The following is an 18,911-nucleotide window of genomic DNA, read 5'->3' as shown; positions in this document are numbered from 1 at the left end:
TCTAGACTAATGTTTAATGTTTTAGTATGTAAACTTGAACATTAATTATCATGTTTTTTTATATTTATTTTCTTCTATCGTAGTAATCCGTTCCGAAGAAGACTAAGTACAGTCGAAACGTTAAGCATGTGTATTGTTTATTTAAGAAATTGTTTTTATTTTAATTCAATATCTCTCTGTTGTTGCTCGTGGCCGCTTATAAACATTAATAGCTAATATACATTTAATAAGAGTAAAAAGAACATTATGAACTACTTTTTTTCTCGATATAGTTAATATGTAATTATTGTTATGCATTTAAATATTAAATTTAAATACTATTATGCTAAAGTAAAGGTTTTTAATGTAAGACTTTTTTTGTTATAAGAGCAAATTTGCCAGAACGGAAATTTCTATACATTACATTTACGAATTTTAGTTTTTATGTTTATAAATATTTTTTTAATTAATTATAATTGCAATCTTTATATTTATAAATTTTAAATATATATGTATATATATATATATATATATATATATATATATATATTTATAAATATAAAAATTAAAATTTGTAAATATAAACGTAAATGTAACGTATAGCGCATCGTCGATTTGCCAACGCGAGACTCGGCATTCGATGAGACGCGAGGAGCGATACCCGAAATGCATGGCATCGTGGCATAGCCGGCGCGTGCTAAGCAGCTACGTCACAGCTCAAGCGAGAAGGAGACAGCAGATCGTATGTCTGCCCTTCTCTTCCCGCTCGAAGCTTGCCGAGTGCCGAGTCAGCCGACTGGCATATCTCCTCCATCTGAGTAGTTCGGACACGAACCATGTGTGTACCGTTACCGAGCGTAACGACGTAGTTGACGTCCACTTTCTCAGGCGGCGCGTCAGTATACGTCCGCTGGAACGGAATGATCCCGGTGGCCGCTCTCAGGTTTCTCTCTGATACTACAATTACCTCGTCGTAACTTGGCGCTTAGCGGAAATTCGATCTTTAGTGCGAACATCTCGCTTGGTGATCTTTTAGAACTTACTATCTCTCCAAGCCAATGACACGGGACACTTCCCAGAGATAGACTAAGGGCCAATTTCTTCACCGTTGGATAACTCTATCCTTCGGTTAACCTCACTCTTCATCTCTTTCTAAGGGGGCAGGTTAGAAAGAAATGAAGAGTAAGGTTAACCGAAGGAGTTATCTGACGGTGAAGAAATTGGCTATAATACTCTCACTATAACCATCAATCGCAATTTTTTAGCGCAGTGGAAGGTGCCTGGGCCCATAACCTGTTAGGATTATTGAGACACAGACAACAATGGTTATAAAATAAAGTGTTAACTTTACTGAGAAGTATTACAAAGCAGAAGATATGTAAAAGTAATCTTTCCTGTTACGTATGTATGGGAGAAGAGATTAAAGGCCAGCAGCAATCAATCGAAAAAGAATAATTATAACAAAATAATTATAATATTATATATTATACATAATATATAAATATACATAATATTATAATATTATAACGATATAATTATAACAAATAATTATAATTATAACAAAAAGGAAAAATTACATGAACTATAAAAATAGCTAGATAGGCAAACTCTCTCTAACCCAACAGTTACTCAGGAGCACGGTTGTACATACATACAACCGTAGTCTATCAGATCCATTAAGCCCGGTCAACATAGGCCGCAGTTCGTAAAACGCAAAACACACGCACAGTCTACATGCCAATCTAACTTCTATACACAGAGAGGTTAGATTGACATGTAGATTGTGTGTGTCTTGCGTTTTGCGAACTGCGGCCTATGTAGACCGGGCTTTATACGCGACGCGGCGGCGTCCGAGCGGCTACGCTACAATGGGAATTATATCAGCCAGTCAAAATCTTGTCGGAAATCTTGTTATAAGGCTATAATTTATCGCGTATATAAAGTTGTAACAATGCACCCCGAAATGCATCGTTCCCGGCGAACATCAGCCGGATGCCGCCCGGCCGAATATCCGCCGAGCGAGAAAGGCACGGTGTGCCTTTTATAAATCATATCATCTCGCGTATAAGTTTTTGAAAGGACTTATCGCGGCAACCGACTCGGAGCGCCGAGCGGTGCCGAAAACGGCCGAAAGCCGCCGAACGCGATCGCGGCGTCGGGATACCAGTATAATACCCGAACGTACCACCGATCTACCCCGGCACTCGCCGTCGTCGTTGCCTAGGGATCCTCTAGTGAGAAATGGGACAAAGCCGCCATTAAGGTGATCCTAAAGCTGTCTGTAATACCTACACTCGTTTTTAACAATATTTGCTTTGTATAAAAATTCTACAACTTGATGTTACAAAATGAGGGTGCAGGTCCATTCAGTAGACATCAAGAAATATCATACCGTTTGTAGAATTAGGCTAAGACTCCAAACAAAAAGTTAAACAAAAAGTACGATAATGTACGTACATTACGTTCACGGAATCGTACTTTTCGTTTAACTTTTTTGTTTGGAGTCTCAGCCTAATTCTACAAACGGTATGATATTCCTTGATGTCTACTGAATGGACCTGCACCATCATTTTGTAACATCAAGTTGTAGAATTTTTATACGAAGCAAATATTGTTAAAAACGAGTGTAAGTATTACAGACAGCTTTAGGATCACCTTAATGGGATAGCGGAAGTGACGGCAGGCATTACGCATACTTGTAGTAATATGTCATAAATTGACATATATTATACATTATTTTGGTAATTATTTACAAAAAAACCCCACCTGCCAATGACCTTGACCTTGACATATGTTGTCAAGGTCACCCTCCTGAGTGACCTTCAAAAGTTTTTAGCCGGCGGTCGTTATTCGTTAAAAAGTTATTAACAAAAAAAGTTTGGCGACTTCACCGATTTCAATGACCTTGATATATGTTGTCAAGGTCATGACCCCGAGTGACCTTCAGAAGGTTTTAGCCATCGCTCGCTATTCGTTAAAAAGTTATTAACAAAAAAAGTTTGGAAAATATAGTATATATAAGTGCATATATAGGTTAGTTGACGCGCTTTAAACACTTAAATACTTTTAAAGCGCGTCAACTAACCTATGTGGCATCTCGCATATTAACTTTCCACGCATGAAAAGTTCACGCATACACTTTCCACGCGAACCGAGGTTCACGCACACCCCCCCTGCTTTCGGGGGAGGTGCGGTAGCCCCGAAATAGTTCACGCATACACTTTTCACGCGAACCGAGGTTCACGCACACCCCCCCCTGCTTTCGGGCCGGCCCGAAAGCAGGGGGGGGTGTGCGTGAACCTCGGTTCGCGTGAAAAGTGTATGCGTGAACTATTTCGGGGCTACCGCACCTCCCCCGAAAGCAGGGGGGGGTGTGCGCGTGAACCTCGGTTCGCGTGGAAAGTGTATGCGTGAACTATTTCGGGGCTACCGCACCTCCCCCGAAAGCAGGGGGGGGTGTGCGTGAACCTCGGTTTGCGTGAAAAGTGTATGCGTGAACTATTTCGACATATATATTAGTTATTTATGCCTTCCAATACTCAAAATAGCTGCTATATTTTCGAAACTTTTTTTGTTAATAACTTTTTAACGAATAACGACCGCCGGCTAAAAACTTCTGAAGGTCACTCAGGAGGGTGACCTTGACAACATATGTCAAGGTCAAGGTCATTGGCAGGTGGGGTCTTTTTGTAAATAATTACCATTATTTTTACTAAAATATACTTAAAGCGGAAATATCCCATTAATGGCGACCAATCCGCATCCTACAGTCTCGGTGTCCCATCCCTCACTAGAGGATCCCTACCGTCGCCGATACCCCCGCTGCCACCTGACAGCGCCGAGGGGTATATAAGCTCAGATCTTTTTGAAAAAAGATCAGATTCCGCCGTAAGCTAGCAACCGATCCGACAGATTCTCCGCTGCTCACGGATTCCAAAATCCTGACACACGAATACGACCAGGAGGTAGAGAGTTACTCTCTGGCTCCGCCAAGTGAAGCATCTTGACGATCGATTCGATCCCGTCCGATAAAACCTCTCCAGCATACGGTACCGTCGTGAACCAGAGAGCTACTCTCTACTCGCCAAAGATCTTGGCCACCCGGTACCGTCTCCGGTTTAAATATTTATTATAATTTTTTAGATACTTTCAAATTTCGAACATTAATATATTTACAAAATATTTAACGTATATATTTTTAAAATATTTTAATCTTTCTTATAAATATTTTAAAAATATTTTGTGCTGTTTGGGTATTAGTTATATAAATTGATCAAAAATTTAGGCAAGATTCCGATAACCCTGATGCTTTAATTTGACGATGGTTTCTGGTAGTACTTTTAACACTGAACAAAAAATTATATAGGTTTTATAGGGCTAACCGCTCTGGTTTTCAAAATACACAGTGTTAAAGTTAAAAATAAATAATGTGATTTTTTAAATAATACTTCAATTGTATGTGTATAAACAGTACACACGTAGGCGGGAGAGGGGCTACCGTCCCTTCCCCGCAAGCAGGGGGGTGGAGGTAAACCTCGGTTCGCGTGAAAAGTTACAAACCCGTTTTTTCTTCTTTCGTCGCTTCATATGAAAAGTTGCATTGTGTAAAAATATTTAATATCTGTAACAGAAATAATTTGTTATAGCAGAGAATAGTTAGGATATTGAAAAGTGGCACCTCGTGACACCTCGTTTCGCGTGGAAAGTGTATGCGTGGAGGCAGTAGGTTCCGCCCCCCTGCGGGGGGCTCCACTATTCACTATTGTTAAACTAGACACATAGTGTGCCTTCAAAGTACATGCATCGGCTTTCCACGCGTGAAAAGTTGTAAACCCATATGGCACCTCGTTTCATATCGACAACATATATCAAGGTCATTGAAATCGGTGAGGTCGCCCTTAATCTAAAGTTTTACCAACTTTAACACTGTATATCTCGAAAACCAGAGCAGTTAGCCCTATAAGACCTATATAATTTTTTGTTTAGCATTAAAAGTACTACCAGAAACCATCGTCAAATTAGGCGCCAGAGTTATCGGAATCTAACAAAAATTTACATCAGTAGTACCTGAATTTTTTAAATGTTGTTAGCACGCTCAAACAAGATATAATCTGTTAAATTTTTGTCTATATTACTCATTTCTCATTTATTTCATACTTTTGTTACTAAATATTGCTTATATTAAGTAACAATATGAAATATTGATGAGGTACGATTTAGGCGTACGCATTAGACAACTCTTCCCTACTGTCTTCAGTAATTAAGTAATCGATAATCACGCGATGAAAGTCGACTGTCAACTAGCTAATGCGCCGGTAACCGAAAGAAATACTAAAGCAGTTAAATATGGCATTTTAGGTATTGATGAATTTAAACAAGACAATAAATGACATCGCCGGGCCCCTTACTATCTATATCGCACAACTCATTCATCTATTTCTTCATTACTGGCAAGCTCAATTTCTACTGGATTACAGCGTCCTTCCATACGAGTCTATGTAAGAATACAAATTTATTCATCCATTAATCCAGTTACCTTTTCCTGATTTTTTTGCTTTATGTCATCAAGGAAACCTCGAATCAAAAAGTATGGTTTTTTATGGTCTTGGTGCATTATTTACAATTGTTATAAATAATCGCGCGCTTACAGCTACATCTTAGTTCTGGTGTAATTGTAATTTTTTTATATGTAACACATACAAGACTACTCAAAAAATTAATTTTAAGTTTTTTGTGTTTGATAGCTAAAGTAAGATAAAAATTTGACATCATCATAAAATGAAATAAAATGTCACAATCATATAATTTTTATATCACAAAATAGTCACATATATGTAACAGTGTTGCAAAGAAAGCTATTGTAATAATTGAAATCTAAAGAAATTTTAATTTTTTAGATATTTAAGGAAAACTTAGTAACTTTTTCAATATTTAGCTTACGATATCTTGATAATCAGAGAGAAAAGTTTTTAACTTGATTTGGTCTCAAGAATATGCTGTACGTTGCAAGTACCCCAACTTCTTTAAATACTTTAAATATCTACTCATATATCAAGAAAATTAAAACGATGAATATTGTCGATTGTATATGCCATGAATATTCGTCGTTTTTATTTTTTTGATACATGATTACTTAAATTATTTTGTATATGAATACTGAAGAAGGTTAAGTAAAACCGAAACGTTTACTTTTAATTATTTTTTATTTTTTTAGTTATGTTGTGTAAATAAATTAATTTATTAAAGTAACATCTTTTTATTTAGCTCGAGTCAACGCCCATTTACCATACTATTATTAATGTTATTAATATTCATTATATACACTGCTAAAAAAAATTAGGGGATCACTTTTTCTCAATATATTATTGCTCATTTTTTAAACTGTAATTATTCAGCGAATAATTAACGTAAAAAAGTGTAATAAAGTGTTTTACAGAGCAAACTCTCTATTATAAGGTGCTTTTGTTCAATTTTGACTCAAGTTAATACTCAAAGGCGTAATCAATTTTGAATAAAAACGTATTTGAGTTATCCAAAATCTTGAAATTTGCAATTTTCTACCGCCTAACAAAAAAATTGGCAAACATTATTATTAATTAAACCGAAAGTACATTCGTAATTCGCCAACGATATAATAAACATTAGACGTTCATTTTATCGACTACAATTGGCAAATAATCATCATGACGATTCGACCATTAGTTTTGGTCCGATTGATCGTCAAGACATTGATAATCTTTGATACTTATATATATAAGCATCTCATTTTTTAAATAATTTAAAGTAAATTAAATTATTAAATTTATTGTGAAAAATATTACCTCAGCCAGGGTTTGAACCTGGAACCTCCCTCATTCCGTGTAGGGTGTCGTACCAATTCGACCACTAAAACCACTACCAATTTGACCACTTTTTCGCAATGAATTTAATAATTTAATTTAATTTAAATTATTGAAAAAATGAGATGCTTAGATATATATAAGTATCAAAGATTATTAACGTCTTGACGATCAATCGGACCAAAACCAAAGGTCGAATCGTCACGATGATTATTTGCCAATTGTAGTCGATGAAATGAACGTCTAATGATAATCATTAATACCATCTCAAAGGACTTTGCCCTTTCAAATTAAAAAAAAATTGTCCTACGCCGAATTTTTAGTGAGATATCGCAATTTAAAGTAACCCCGGATTTTTATGATTCCAGCACGATACCGTTAACATTTGCGTAACCTGATGTGCACGGGGAGGTGCCCGGTCAGATTTTGCACATCATGTGTGTATGTGTATGTGTTGTGTATGTGTATGTGTGTGAGGGTGTTGCACCGACATACAGATCAGCATGACGGGTTGCCCATTCGTGTAGACGCGCATGGTCATTCACAGCTGCGTACGCTTCGGCGCATTATATGTGAGTGTTCATAATGCGTCGAAGCCTACACAGCTGGGAACGATCATGCGCGCCTGCACGAGTGGACAACCCGTCATGCTGATTTGTATGTTGGTGCAACAACTGGTACATATATCATTATGAATCAATTTCAATATGTTATTATTTGATTTTCACATTACCACAAATAGTTCCACTAGTAGTTGTTCCAGATAAAAGGAGGCCGGGCAACGCCGGGTAGTTTAAGCTAGTAATTGAATAAATATATATATTTGTAACATTTGTAATTTTGTAAATATAAATATATATACACTGCTCAAAAAAATTAGGGGATCACTTTTTGTCAGTATTGCCCATTTTGAAACTGTAGTTACTCAGCGAATAATTAACGTAAAAAAAGTTTAAAAAAGGTTTTACAGGGCAAACTCTCTCTACTATAAGGTGCTTTTGTTCAATTTTCACTCAGGTTAATACTCAAAGTCAGCTTTGAATAAAGACATATTTGAGATATCCAAAATCTTGAAATTTGCAGTCTTCCACCGCTTAACAAAAAAATTGGCGAACATAATCATTAATACCATCTAACAGTACGGACTTTGCCCTTTTAAATGAAAAAAAAAACTGTCCTACGCCGATTATTTAACGAAGAAATCGCAATTTAAAGTAACTCCTGTTTTTTACGATTTTATCCCAGCGAGAAATGACCCATCGAATCGACGTCTAATTGACGTCAAAAACATATATCGAAAAGTAATTGAAATATTCATCGATTTCGATTGATTCTAATATGTAATAGATTTTTAATGAATAGTCCACTTTATTGACAGAGGAATACTCTTTCTGTAAAAGTTTTCGCTTAGAATGTGGTATTACAGGAAATTTCACTTTGTAAATAGAATACTTTTTTTAGGTGTTGAAGCGCGGGCTGTACGACGGCACGCGCGCGGCGCGGGCTCGCGCCCGCTACGCGGCGCATTGCCAGTATCCTTTCGCGTAATTAAAATTCAACATCGACTCCTATATCTAGGGCAGCTCGGCAGGGTTTCTCCAGCGTTCTCAAGTTCGCCAGTCAGGGCGTGCTCACTAGCCAGGGCCTCTGACATAACCCTTTTTGATTACGAAGTAATGCTCCTCATCCGGGTCCTTCGTTTATACCTGCTTTTGCAGAGCATTAACTTTCTTCGGTAAGAATCGACAGACACCCTGCCGCGGAAAGGTTTGGGAGCATACCGGTCATGTGGCGGTCAGCTGTCCGCCACAAAATGTTTTACTTATGCTAAGCAAATGTATTATAGAGAGAGCATAATTCAAAAATTTGTTTGCATTAACGCAACCAAATTATTTGTAGGGTTTGTTAACAAGAAAAAATTGATATTAAGAATAGCAAAATCGTACTATAGATGCAAGACGAAATTCCTCTAATTGTAAAAATATTGTGCTTAGAATATTTTCCTCTTGATTTTAAAGAATTCCTCTTGAGGCCATATATAAGAATTAATTCCTCTAAGATTTAGAGGATTCCGCTAAAACTAAGATTATTTTTTGGGAGATGATCATGTGTATGTGTACATGTATAAGAGGTTTTTTTTATAAGTAAGAAGTGTTGTCATCTCTTTGCCGTATTACCTCGCGCAATCTTGATCTCATATTGATGCATTTTTTTACATTAGATTAAGAAATTTTATTCCAAATTTGACGCAGTGCCTCTTTAATCAGATGTAAAAATATTGCGCGATACGCGTGATATGGCGAAAAAATAGCAACACTTCTTACTAAAAAAAAAACCGTTACGTACACACATGCACATGTACACTCCATATAGTATGTGTATATGGCATATACTGATGAATATGAAAAATTCTGATTTTAATGAAACTTTCCACACATGTAGGGGGAGTAAAAAGATGAATTTAGATATTTTTTGTAGCGGCCCAAAAACGGTTTTAAGGGGTGAAACCACTGCTCATATGTAGAGCGGCTTTTTGCTTTCCTCGATATATTTTGAAAAGTATTCGAGATATAAAAAAATGTTTCAAATAAAAGTTTTATGGTAAAAAAATCTCTATTTAACCACATTAATAAAATTTTGAAAAAAAAATTTTTTAAACAAAAATTATTTTTAAAAAATATTATATTAATGTTGTTGAATAGAGGAGATTTTACCATAAAACTTTTATTTGAAACATTTTTTGATATCTCGAATACTTTTCGAAATATATCGAGAAAAGCAAAAAGCCGCTCTACATATGAGGGGTGGTTTCACCCCTTAAAACCGTTTTTGGGCCGCTACAAAAAATATCTAAATTCATCTTTTTACTCCCCCTACATGTGTAGAAAGTTTCATTAAAATCAGAATTTTCCACTTCGCGAGGTTCCCTTGTGAGCAACATGCTCGTGGTGCACATCAGGTTACGCAAATGCCGGCGGTATCGTACTAAAATCGTAAAAAAAAACAAAGGTTACTTATTTAAATTACGATATCTCGATAAATAATCGGCGTAGGACAAAGTTTTATTTTTCTTTTGAAAGGGCAAAGTCCGTACTTTAAGATGCTATTAATGATTATGTTAACCAATTTTTTTGTTAGGCGGTGGAAGTCTGCAAATTTCAAAAATTTAGATATCTCAAATACGTCCTTATTCAAAGCTGACTATGCCTTTGAGTATTAACCCGAGTGAAAATGGAACAAAAGCACCTTATAGTAGAAAGTTTGCCCTGTAAAACTAAATAATTACCGTTTAAAAGTCGGCAAAAATTTACTGACAAAAAGTAATCTCCTAATTTTTTTGAGCAGTGTATATATATCATACTATCATACTTTCATACTATTCATACTATCATATATCATACTAGTCATACTATTATATAAAACCCGACTGTTTGTCTGTCCGTCCGTCTGTCCGTGAACTACTCATTCGTTAGTGGACCGAATTTTTACCAAAAGTATATGAAACAGGGGTAGAACTTTCCAGGAAGTGCCATGATGTGTATAGTTTTTCGTTACCGATTTTCTGGAAACCGGTTTTTCTAATTTTCTCAAATTTTTGGGAAATAATTGACCAAATCTCAAAGAATTATAGATCAAATAGAGGTAGAATTTTCCGGGGAGTGCTATAAAGTATATAATTTTTCGTTACCGATCTTTTTGGAAACTGGTATCAGAAGTTTGACAAATTTTTCGGGAAATAATTGATCGAATTTTAAAGAATTGTATATAAAAACTGGTTACCCGGGCTTTGCCCCGGAGGACATATGTAAAAAGACACGCAAATAGTCTCTCTCTCTCTCCCTCTCTGGAAAATTTCGTATCCGATTTCCAAAAAGATACCGGTTCCCAAAAAGATTGGTAACGAAAAACTATACAGTTTATAGCACTCCCCAGGAAATTCTACCCCTATTTCATATAATATTTTTGGTAAAAATTCGGTCCACTAACAAATGAGTAGTTCGCGGTCAGACGTACATACATACATACAGACGACGGTACTTATATATATAGACTACTCTTGACACACAAAATACAATCGCTCCCGACAGTCACGAATTGAAGTGACTTGTTTATCAATTGACATATAATATGTGAAAGCAGCAATTTATCCTATATATCTTATAACATATTTCATTTAAAACTGATCGACCTATGAACGATATCATCTGTTAAATTTATATTTATTTAAAAAAAAAGGATTTATTTATTATTAATTTTATTACATTTATTTACTATTAATTATATTAATTTATATTTATAATTATTTAGATTTATTTAAAATATATAAATATTGTTGCGCTCACCGCGTCGCACTAGCACTCGCTCGCACTCACGCACTCGCACTCCCGAAACTCGCGGGAATAAAAGAAACACCGCGATTTTAAGGAAACAAACAATCTCAATGTTTATTATCTCGATACAGAAGAGTGCGGACACACGTCCGAACAGTCCAGCAACTCCAGACAAAATCTGACAGTTGACAATTGATTCGCCGATCAATACATCCCGTCGTCAGGGAACGCGCTTCGGCTTGAAGCTACTCGCGAGCGAAGCAACGGGTGTCTCAGCGCGAAGACGCAGTGCCGCAACAATATTATTGAAAGGAATTTTATTTTACACCCACGAAATATACGTTTTGCAAGATTGAATAAAACTCAATTAATTATTAATTAATATTTATAATTACAATTTTTGTAATCTTTCATTTCTTTTGTCCAATTTTCTGAGATCAAAATATTAATATCGTTAGATATCGCAGTGCGTAGTTAAGGCTCGTTCAAAATTAATATAATTTTATACACATTATCGGAAACCCCTTTTTTATTAGCAATTTTTCTAATTCTATTACATTCTTTAGTTCTTTCTACCCTTATCTATATATATAATTCTTTCAGATTCGGTCAATTATTACCCGAGAAATTGGAAAAATTTCTGAACTGGTTTCCAAAAAAATCGGTAACGAAAAATTATACACATCATGGCAATCCCCGGGAAATTCTACCCTTATTTCATATTTCCTGAGAAATTGTAAAAATTTCTAAACCGGTTTCCAAAAAGATCGGTAACGAAAAATTATACACTTTATAGTACTCCCCGGAAAATTCTACCCCTGTTTCATATACAATTCTTTAAGATTCGGTCAATTATTTCCCGAAAAATTGTAAAAATTTCTGATACCGGTTTCCAAAAAGATCGGTAACAAAAAATTATACACTTTATGGCACTCTCCGGGAAATATTCTACCCCTACTTCATACACAATTCTTTAAGATTCAGTCAATTAATTCCCAAAAAATTGGAAAAATTTTTGTAACCGGCTTCCAAAAAGATCGGTAACGAAAAATTATACACTTTATAGCATTCCCCGGAAAATTCTACCTCTGTTTCATATACAATTTTTTGAGATTCGGTCAATTATTTCCCGAAAAATTGGAAAAATTAATAAAACCGGTTTCCAGAAAATCGGTAACGAAAAACTATACACTTTATGGCACTCCCCGGGAAATTCTACCCCTACTTCATATACTTTTGGTAAAATTTCGGTCCACTAACGAATGAGTAGTTCGCGGTCAGACAGACAGACAGACATGCAGACAGACGACGATACTTACATATATAGATTATTTCGAATATTGCAGTGCAAGATGTACTCGTAAATATATTATTAAAGACACCTATATACTCACAGTTCCTCACATATCCGAAAAGTTTCCGGACAGGGGCATAATTCGGGAAAATTCTTGATAAAACACTGCAAAAATAAGTGTTATTTTTACACATTTAAGTGTGTAAATCGTGTAGTCACTTTTTATACATTTGTACGCGTTATTTAAAAAAAAAGTGTAATTTTTACGTATTTGTAAAACCAAGTGTGTAAAAATTACATATTTTTTTAAAAAATAACACGCGTACAAATATGTAATATGTGACTACACGATTTACACACTGTGTAAAAATAACATACTTATTTTTGCAGTGTTTTATCAAGAATGTTCTCGAATTATGCCCCTGTCCGGAAACTTTTCGACGGCAGTGTATATAGATAATATATAGATTATCTATAATCATTATAAAAAGCAGATTTGTAACAATATAATTTCAGAATGTATATAATTCTCTATATAGATAATCTATATTATCTATATATAGATTACCTATGAAATAATCAGATAAAATTATTCAATAAAAAGCAGATTTGTAACAATATAATTTCAGAATGTGTATAATTCTCTATATAGACTATATAGATAGTATATGAAATAGTATATGAAATAGGGATAGAAAGAACTAAAGAATCTAATAGAATTAAAACAATTGCTAATAATAAAGGGGTTTTCGATTTCTGTTTAAAAAAATGTACGTGATTGCTCCAATTTCCGCAAATTTTGAGATATTAAGCTGAATTTTTTTAATAATTTTTATGGATACTTTTTTGATACCGAATTTTTGGAAACCGGTTTCGAAAAATTATACACATCATGACGTCTGTTTGCCTGTATGTCTGTCTGACCGCGAACTACTCATTCGTTAATGGACCGAATCTTAAAGAATTATATATGAAACAGGGGTAGAATCTTCCGGGGATTGCCATAAAGTGTATAATTTTTTGTTACCGATTTTTTTTTGAAAATCGGTATCAAAATTTTTCCAATTTTTTCGGAAATAATTGAGTGAATCTTAAAAAATTGTATATGAAGTAGGGGTAGAATTTCCCGGGGATTGCCATAAAGTGTATAATTTTTCGTTACCAATTTTTTTGGAAACCGGTTACAAAATTTTTCCATTTTCTCGAGAAATAATTGACCGAATTTTAACCCTCCGAAAACACACCTATTTTTTTATTCACGGAGAACACTGGGGCAATCTGGACCCTACACACACTTTGATCGTCCACCATTTTAAATTGACGAGTGCGATCAGCTTGAAAAAATTTCCAGATGTACTTGGAACATTGTTAAATCAATTGATATAAATAAAAAGTGCCGTTGAAATTATTTACATATTTTAAAAAATTCAAAAAAAAAACTTTTTTTTAAAACATTTTTTTTAATTTTTTTTTTTTTACGTAATTTACAAACAAAATTTAATTTTTTTATTAAAAAGTGAAAAAATAAAAAAACGGTCAAATTGACCCCATGTGTTCTCGGAGGGTTAAAGAATTATATATATGAAATAGGAGTAGAAAGAACTAAAGATTGTAATAGAATTAGAAAAATTGCTAATAATAAAGAGGTTTCCAATTTATGTTTAAAACAATGTACGTGATTGCTCTAATTTCCGCAAATTTTAAGATATCAAGCTGAATTTTTTTTATAAACAATTATTTTTTTATAATTTTTATGAATAATTTTTTGTTATCGATTTTTTGGAAACCGGTTTGAAAATTATTCAAATTTCAAGAAATAATAAGTATTAATTGACCAATTATCTTGAAACCAGTGCCAAAATTTTTTTAATTTTTGGAGGATAAGTTTAATTTTTTATTAATGTATAATTTTTTATTAATGGATCGATTTTCTTGAAACCGGTGCCAAAATTTTTCTAATTTTTTGTTGATGATTTTGATGAAACTGGTACCAAAAGATTACTAATTTTATGGGGATGGCTACTATGGGGTTGAAAATTAGGGATTACATGGGGTTCTATTGGTGCTCCTAATTAATGGGTGAGTTTAGGGAGAAAGGAATAGATTTTGAGCCCCCGCGGGCGAAAAATCTAGTGTGTGTGTGTGTGTGTGTGTGTGTGTGTGTGTGTGTGTGGGCGCGCGCGCGCGCGTGTGTAAGTAAAGTATATATATACATATATATTCATTCATTTACTAGCTTAAACTACTCGGCGTTGCCCGGCCTTCTTTTATCTGGAACAACTGCTGGTGGAACTATTTGTGGTAATGTGAAAATCAAACAATCACATATAATTGAAATTGATTCATAATGATATATGTACCGGTTGTGGCATCGACATACAAATCAGCATTACGGGTTGTCCATTCGTGCAGGCGCGCATGATCGTTCACAGCTACGTAGGCTTCGACGCATTATAATCACTCACATATAATGCGCCGAAGCCTACGCAGCTGTGAACAACCATGCGCGCCTGCACAAATGGGCAACCCGTCATGCTGATCTATACATCGGTGCAACACCCTGTTGTTTTTAGTAAGAAGTGTTGCCATCTTTTCGCTGTATTACCTAGCTCAATCTTGATCTCATATTGATGCATTTTTTTACATCAGATTGAAGATTGAAGAGGCATTGCGTCAAATTTGGAATAAAATTTCTCAATCTGATGTAAAAAAAAATGCATTAATATGAGATCAAGATTACGCAAGGTAATACGGTGAAGAAGTGACAACACTTCTTACTAAAAAAAAATCTCTAAATGTTCACACATACACATATACACTCCATACACATACATACATGATGTGCAAAATCCAACCGAGGAACCTCTCCCCATGGTGCATTACGTTACGCAAATACCGACATGCTAAAATCATTAAATCATAAAAAAACAGGAGTTACTTTAAATTGCAATATCTCGTTAAATAATCGGTGTACGACAAAGTTCTTTTTTCATTTAAATGGGCAAAGTCCGTACTTTGAGATGGTATCAATGATTATGTTCACCAATTTTTTTGTTAGGCGGTGGAGAACTGCAAATTTCAAAATTTTAGACATCTCAAATACGTTTTTATTCAAAGCTGATCACGTCTTTGAATATTAATAACCTGAGTGAAAATTGAACAAAAGCATTTATAGTAGAGAGTTTGCCCTGTAAAACCCTTTTTTAAACTTTTTTTACGTTAATTATTTGCTGAGTAATTACAGGTTAAAAATGGGCAAAAATTTACTGAGAAAAAGTAAGCCTCTAATTTTTTTTTAGCAGTGTATTAAAGTTTTTGTTACATTATTTTTAATATTTAGCAGTTATATATCATTACAAGATTTTTTAACGCTATAAAGATGTGTTATAATACGTGTATAAGCAAAAAGGAAATGTCAGAGTCAGAGAATTCCCATGCACTAGTCCGCTCGATCATCAATGTCAAGCAACATTTAGCACAGTTACTACTTGGATGGATGACCGACTAATGCCCATATCACACTAGCGATTGACGATTGCGTCTACGTTTACGTTTACCAATCAGAAAGTAGCTGCTGATGATTGCAATTCGCGATTTCTGTTCTGGTCAAAAGACAGACGCAAACGTAGACGCAATCGCCAATCGCTAGTGTGATATGGACATAAGAAAGCGGGTTTATTTTAACGGGCGCGCAGCTGTACGCACATGGTATATTTGTTGGTATTTACTTTTAATGTAATGTTGCTGCAACATTTTTTTGCAACGTTTCTAAGAACTGACATTTTACCGTTGCTGCAATCTTGCAGCAACATTGCAGAAACATTTCGCAATGTATTTGCAATGTTGCAATCTTGCAATGAAATATTTCTGCCCTTTTTCTTGCTGTACGGGGTGACATTTTATTTCATTACATAATGATGTCACAGCACTCACAGCAATGTGATACAAATTACAACATCACATTTGTGACAAAACGGACATTTGCACATTACTATGACTCTTCTGTGATTTCATTGTGACACATTGTGATAATTGTTTGTCACAGGCTAATATCATTGTGACTTTTTTTGTTATGGGGGTTGAATACGAATATTTGCTACATTTGTCATTATAATCATTCTAATCTTAATCTATTTTATTTCATGTAATAGTTGCAGAGCAAATTGGTATTACACTTCGCAAAGATGTCGAAAACTCCTTCTCCTAATGATGTACAGAATGATAATACCATGCAAAATAACAGCTGGCAAAATGTTGATTCTATCCATTGATACTTTCGCCATGGTATAAATATAAAATTATTAATTTTCAATTTTTATCGTCATAATCAGTTTACCGAGAAAATTTTTTATTTTTTAAAGGTTATAAAAGCTTCTCTGTCTTATTTCACTATGTTTCGTTCCCTTCAGTGATATAATTTGGCGCATCTAAATATTAACTTAAAACTACTTAAGTTAGAATGTATCTTTTTAATCTTTTTAATGTAATAAGAATCGAATGTATTATTATAGTAACTAGAATTTTTCTTCAATTTCACGGCAACTTCAACATATTACACTTGCTTCTATGCACTTATGTTCTCTGCATATTTGAGCTACACATTTGTTTAAATATTTTGAAATGCAAGTTGTAGATGAATTTTATGTGCTATAATAGGGAAACGACGTAACAATTCGACGATCTGTCTATTGTAATCGTCTGTAATAAAGATGCATATGAAAAAACTTTTTACTGGCAGTTTCTGTGATAGTGCGCAAAAATACGAAAATATGTTTGTATACATATACAAGAGAAAAAGGTTAGCTTTTTCATGTTGGTTATAACTTTGCGTATGGCCGGCGTACAAACTTCGCACATGTATACTTGATACAAGATGGAAAGAGAGCGACACTTAAGACTAAAAACAAAATATATATTGTGTTACGATTATTTCTATGCTTCTTGTCACACATGAATATTTCTTGAACACGCGGTTTATATATAGTGCTCAAGGAGTGATATATCGTACATGCTCGTGCAAAAATTGAAGCGGATCTAGGACCGATATCGCGCATTCCTCCTTCTTTTTCCTCGAACCACCGAACTGTTCGGACGATCAGAGTTTCACTTTTGTAGTTTAATTAAATAAATTAAATTAAATTAAATTAACGTGTGTTGTGTTAGCATTATATTTGGACTCTTAATTTTTTTTATCCATAACCAACATATTATATGATAAGCGGGCTCAAAATCTATTCCCCTCTCCCCAAACTCACTCATTAATTAGGAGCACCTTTGATATTCTTTCTCCTCAAACTCTAACCTACTTACATCTTCGAATTCTTTTTTAAAAAATAAAAAATAATAGATAATATTATAGATGCAGATTAGCATATTGTCAAATATGTCAAAAATGTAATCCCTTATATTAAAGTCTTTAAATTTTATTTTTACACGCGCCTCGCGCGTTTTCACCCTCCGTTGACCCAACATTATTAACTCTTTTTTATTTTTTTCTATTTTATTTTTTCTTTTCAAAATCATCAAAAAATTAGAAAAATTTTGGCACCGGTTTCAAGAAAATCAATTCATAAATAAAAAATTATCCATGCATTAATAAAAAATTAAACTTATCCTCCAAAAATTAAATTTTGACACTTGACTCCTATTTCATATATAATTCTTTAAGATTCGGTCAATTAATTCTCGAAAAATTGTAAAAATTTTATAACCGGTTTCCAAAAAAATCGGTAACAAAAAATTATACACTTTATAGCAATCCCCGGGAAATTTTACCTCTATTTCATATGTAATTCTGGTAATTATGTAATATAGGGGACCACCCTCCCATGACCTTAACCTTGACATATGTTGTGAAGGTCACTCACCCTCCTGAGTGACCTTCAAAAGGTTTTAGCCCTCGGTCATTGTTTCTTAAAAAGTTATCAACAAAAAAATTTAATGAATAAAATGTAATTTTTCGACACCGTATATAGACTATATGCTTTCATATTACATTCTTCACTAAGCATAAGTTGTCCTACATACTAAGCATAATTCATAACCTACATAGGTTAGTTGACGCGCTTTAAAAGTATTTATGTCAACTTTGACGCGCTTTAAACAGTTAAATACTTTTAAAGCGCGTGATTAACCTACATAGGTTAGTTGACGCGCTTTAAACACTTAAATACTTTTAAAGCGCGTCACTAATTTATACGCCGAAGGCGTGATCGGTTTCAAAGTGTACGCCTGAACTATTTCAAGCTCTTACTAGTGTCTCTCATCTGTATAAGAATATCATTATAGGTGGCGATTTAAATTATAATCTACTGGTTAACAACTTTGAAGCAAACTACTTGCGCGAACTTATGTCGAGTCTATCTATGAATATTGTACAATCTGACGCTATGTATCACACGGCTACTATCGACTCGTGGCTTGATGTCCTAGTGGTGGATGATTGCGAGAAGGTCTTTAAATTTTCTA

General features: G+C 34.4%; 1 long non-coding RNA gene across 2 annotated transcripts in view; it reads left to right on the top strand.

The window, feature by feature from the left end:
- The window catches only part of LOC139820274 (uncharacterized), a 153,035-nt gene extending 135,858 nt beyond the window's left edge, over positions 1–17,177 (top strand). The window contains exons 2-4 of one of the 2 annotated variants that reach the window (XR_011733934.1): positions 5,338–5,477; positions 16,595–16,727; positions 16,805–17,177. This is a non-coding gene — a long non-coding RNA (uncharacterized lncRNA). The remainder of the gene's footprint in view (positions 1–5,337; positions 5,478–16,594; positions 16,728–16,804) is intronic. The other variant, XR_011733933.1, reaches the window with a different exon arrangement.
- The last annotated feature ends 1,734 nt before the right edge of the window (positions 17,178–18,911 follow it).

This window comes from Temnothorax longispinosus, chromosome 10, assembly GCF_030848805.1.
Source record: "Temnothorax longispinosus isolate EJ_2023e chromosome 10, Tlon_JGU_v1, whole genome shotgun sequence".
Classification (NCBI taxonomy): Eukaryota; Metazoa; Arthropoda; class Insecta; order Hymenoptera; family Formicidae; genus Temnothorax; species Temnothorax longispinosus.
This window is presented reverse-complemented; position numbering and strand designations above follow the sequence as displayed.